The following is a 5,368-nucleotide window of genomic DNA, read 5'->3' as shown; positions in this document are numbered from 1 at the left end:
GTGTATGTAATGTATAATGTGTGTATGATGTCTATGTGTGATGTGTATGCAATGTATAATGTGTGTATAATGTCTGTGTGTGATGTGTATGTAATGCATGATGTGTGTATGTCTGTCTGTGTGTGATGTGTATGTAATGTATAATGTGTGTATGATGTCTATGTGTGATGTGTATGTAATGTATAATGTGTGTATGATGTCTATGTGTGATGTGTATGTAATGTATAATGTGTGTATGATGTCTATGTGTGATGTGTATGTAATGTATAATGTGTGTATGATGCCTATGTATGATGTGTATGTAATGTATAATGTGTGTATGATGTCGATGTGTATGTAATGTATAATGTGTGTATAATGTCTGTGTGTGATGTGTATGTAATGTATAATGTGTGTATAATGTCTGTGTGTGATGTGTATGTAATTTATAATGTGTGTATGATGTCTATGTGTGATGTGTATGTAATGTATAATGTGTGATGTGTATGTAATGTATAATGTGTGATGTGTATGTAATGTATGATGTGTGTATAATGTCTGTGTGTGATGTGTATGTAATGTATGATGTGTGTATAATGTCTGTGTGTGATATGTATGTAATGTATGATGTGTGTATAATGTCTGTGTGTGATGTGTATGTAATGTATGATGTGTGTATAATGTCTGTGTGTGATGTGTATGTAATGTATGATGTGTGTATAATGTCTGTGTGTGATGTGTATGTAATGTATGATGTGTGTATAATGTCTGTGTGTGATGTGTATGTAATGTATGATGTGTCTATAAGGTCTGTGTGTGATGTGTATGTAATGTATGATGTGTGTATGATGTCTGTCTATGTGTGATGTGTGTATGTAATGTATACTGTGTGTATGATGTCTGTCCATGTGTGATGTGTGTATGTAATGTATACTGTGTGTATGATGTCTGTCTATGTGTGATGTGTATGTAATGTATACTGTGTGTATGATGTCTGTCTATGTGTGATGTGTATGTAATGTATAATGTGTGTATGATGTCTGTCTATGTGTGATGTGTATGTAATGTATGATGTGTGTATGATGTATGTCTATGTGTGATGTGTGTATGTAATGTATACTGTGTGTATGATGTATGTCTATGTGTGATGTGTGTATGTAATGTATACTGTGTGTATGATGTCTGTCTATGTGTGATGTGTATGTAATGTATACTGTGTGTATGATGTCTGTCTATGTGTGATGTGTATGTAATGTATACTGTGTGTATGATGTCTGTCTATGTGTGATGTGTGTATGTAATGTATACTGTGTGTATAATGTCTGTCTATGTGTGATGTGTGTATGTAATGTATACTGTGTTTATGATGTCTGTCTATGTGTGATGTGTGTCTGTAATGGATAATGTGTGCATGATGTGTGTATGTATGTGATGTATGTATGTAATGGATAATGTGTGTATGATGTGTGTATGTATGTGATGTATGATGTGTGTATGATGTCTGTCGATGTGTGTATGTATGTGATGTATGATGTGGGGTGGGCAGCGGTGTATGTATGATGTGTGTGTGTATATTTACATTGTGAGTGTATGTGTGATGTGTGTATGATGTCTGTGTGATGTGTGTATGTAATATATGATGTGGGGGCAGTGGTGGGTGTATGTATGATGTGTGTGTGTGTATATGTATAGTGTGAGTGTGTGATGTGTGTATGTAATATATGATGTGGGGGCAGTGGTGGGTGTATGTATGATGTGTGTGTGTGTGTATATGTATAGTGTGTGATGTGTGTATGTAATATATGATGTGGGGGCAGTGGTGGGTGTATGTATGATGTGTGGGTGTGTATATGTATAGTGTGTGATGTGTGTATGTAATATATGATGTGGGGGCAGTGGTGGGTGTATGTATGATGTGTGTGTGTGTGTGTGTATATGTATAGCATAAGTGTGTGATGTGTGTATGTAATATATGATGTTGGGGGCAGTGGCGGGTGTATGTATGATGTGTGCATATGTATGGTGTATATGTATGGTGCGAGTGTATATGTGTATGATGTATCTGTGATGTGTGTATGTAATTTATGATGTGGGGGGGGCAGTGGCGGGTGTATGTATGATGTGTGCATATGTATGGTGTATATGTATGGTGCGAGTGTATATGTGTATGATGTATCTGTGATGTGTGTATGTAATTTATGATGTGGGGGGGGGCAGTGGCGGGTGTATGTATGATATGTGCATATGTATGGTGTATATGTATGGTGCGAGTGTATATGTGTATTATGTATCTGTGATGTGTGTATGTAATTCATGATGTGGGGGGGCAGTGGCGGGTGTATGTATGATGTGTGCATATGTATGGTGTATATGTATGGTGCGAGTGTATATGTGTATGATGTATCTGTGATGTGTGTATGTAATTTATGATGTGGGGGGGCAGTGGCGGGTGTATGTATGATGTGTGCATATGTATGGTGTATATGTATGGTGCGAGTGTATATGTGTATGATGTATCTGTGATGTGTGTATGTAATTTATGATGTGGGGGGGGCAGTGGCGGGTGTATGTATGATGTGTGCATATGTATGGTGTATATGTATGGTGCGAGTGTATATGTGTATGATGTATCTGTGATGTGTGTATGTAATTTATGATGTGGGGGGGGCAGTGGCGGGTGTATGTATGATGTGTGCATATGTATGGTGTATATGTATGGTGTGAGTGTATATGTGTATGATGTATCTGTGATGTGTGTATGTAATTTATGATGTGGGGGGGGCAGTGGCGGGTGTATGTATGATGTGTGCATATGTATGGTGTATATGTATGGTGCGAGTGTATATGTGTATGATGTATCTGTGATGTGTGTATGTAATTTATGATGTGGGGGGGGGGCAGTGGCGGGTGTATGTATGATGTGTGCATATGTATGGTGTATATGTATGGTGCGAGTGTATATGTGTATGATGTATCTGTGATGTGTGTATGTAATTTATGATGTGGGGGGGGGCAGTGGCGGGTGTATGTATGATGTGTGCATATGTATGGTGTATATGTATGGTGCAAGTGTATATGTGTATGATGTATCTGTGATGTGTGTATGTAATTTATGATGTGGGGGGGCAGTGGCGGGTGTATGTATGATGTGTGCATATGTATGGTGTATATGTATGGTGCGAGTGTATATGTGTATGATGTATCTGTGATGTGTGTATGTAATTTATGATGTGGGGGGGGCAGTGGCGGGTGTATGTATGATGTGTGCATATGTATGGTGTATATGTATGGTGCGAGTGTATATGTGTATGATGTATCTGTGATGTGTGTATGTAATTTATGATGTGGGGGGGGGGGGGGGCACTGCCGCCACCGCCAGTTGTGCCATCTAGCTTTTTATTTTTAGTGTCTTCTGGCCACCCGCACTGAATTGCACCCCCAGAATCCCGCCCCCTTAATACTCACCCGCCGACCAAGAGCCCCACGGATGCACGCAAACACACCCGAACCAAAACTACAACTCCCAGCATGTTGCACCATAACCTAAACTGTAGAACTATAAAGTGCAACATGCTGGGAGTTGTAGTGTTGGTTCGGGTCAGCTGCAGAGCCATAGGCTGCATCAGGGCATGCTGGGTGTTGTAGTTACTAACTGCAATTCCCAGTATTCCCTGACACAGCCTATGGCTCTGCAGCTGACATGAACCAAAACTACAACTCCCAGCATGTTCCACAATAACCTTAACTGTACTACTATACAGTGCAACATGCTGCAACACCCAAACAACCATAGGCTGCATCAGGGCATGCTGGGAGTTGTAGTTATCTAGTAACTAAATGCAACTTCCAGCATTTTCTGACACAAAATGCACCACACAAACTGGAGAAGCAGAACCCCCCCCCCCCCCCCCAGTAACACATAAGTCCCTATGAAGACTGAAAAATAGTGATTAAAATTTTTGAAAAAGTGCGTATATATGTGAATAAGCCCCTTTCCTAATAAAAGTTTCCAATTTTCTTTAAATAAAAATAATGTACAAAAATAAACATAAGTCGGGTCTCTGCATGTGGAAATATCCAGACTATTAAAATATGATGTTAATTAAACCGTACGGTGAACGGTGTAAATGTAAAAGAATAGTCCAGAATTGTTAATTTTTGGTCACTTCATTGAGAAATTTTTTATGGTGATCAAAAAGTTACATCTAGACTTTTCTGTGGTTGCCTCGGGTGTAAGAGGAGCTACAGCTCTCCCACCTCTAATACCCTGGCATGCTGCGATCACCTATTAAACCATTAGATCATCGCTGTCAGCAGTGTCTAAAGGAATCTTATATCCATCCCTGGTGGTCTAGTGGGGGGAATCAGACTATTTTGGTCGTAATTATTTTGTCTACCAGGACAAGTGGATTGTGTTCCGCTTTAGTCCCTTGGACAAGTAGTTTTTTTTTTTTAAATTTCCACACCCCTGCTCACATTAGGTAGCCATAGCCCCCCCCCCCCCCCAAACACACAGACAGACACAGACACACACACAGACAAACTTACCTGCCCTGCACAGCGCTTCTCCTCTCCAGCGGCGGCCTGACGAGTGACGTCACTGACGTCCTCCTGAGTGGGTCTGCAGAAGTACGTCACTTGTGCGACGTCCCTCGTCAGACCCCGGTCGGCCGGAGGCAGACTCACTGTCTAAAGTGCCCGCTGCGCTATTATACCCCGCAGCTGCTTTAGAACAGTGAGCAGCGGCGGCGCCAACCCTACCATGAACCTACTAGGCACAAAAAAAAAGGGGGCAGCAAAATGCCACCCCTGAAAAGTGCCACCTGGGACTTATGGTCCCACCGGGTCCCATGGTAGGGCCGACCAGAGGCGGCTCTAGACTTTGTGAGGCCTTAGGCGAAACTTGAACATGAGGCCCTGCTTTGTTTTCTGCTGAAATTACATGGTGGTCCGGCTGTGAGATGGTTATACTGTGACATCACTGTGTATTATCCCTGTACTGTGACATCACTGTGTATTATCTCTGTACTGTGCCATCACTCTGTGTATTATCCCTGTAATGTGACATCACTGTGTATTATCTCTGCACTGTGCCGTCACTGTGTATTATCCCTGTACTGTGACGTCACTGTGTATTATCTCTGTACTGTGCCATCACTCTGTGTATTATCCCTGTAATATGACATCACTGTGTGTATTATCTCTGTACTGTGACATCACTGTGTATTATCTCTGTACTGTGACATCACTGTGTGTATTATCCCTGTACTGTGACATCACTGTGTGTATTATCTCTGAACTGTGACATCACTGTGTGTATTATCTCTGTACTGTGACATCACTGTGTGTATTATATCTGTACTGTGACATCACTGTGTATTGTCCCTGT

The sequence above is a fragment of the Hyla sarda genome, unplaced genomic scaffold (assembly GCF_029499605.1).
Source record: "Hyla sarda isolate aHylSar1 unplaced genomic scaffold, aHylSar1.hap1 scaffold_74, whole genome shotgun sequence".
NCBI classification, from domain to species: Eukaryota; Metazoa; Chordata; class Amphibia; order Anura; family Hylidae; genus Hyla; species Hyla sarda.
This window is presented reverse-complemented; position numbering follows the sequence as displayed.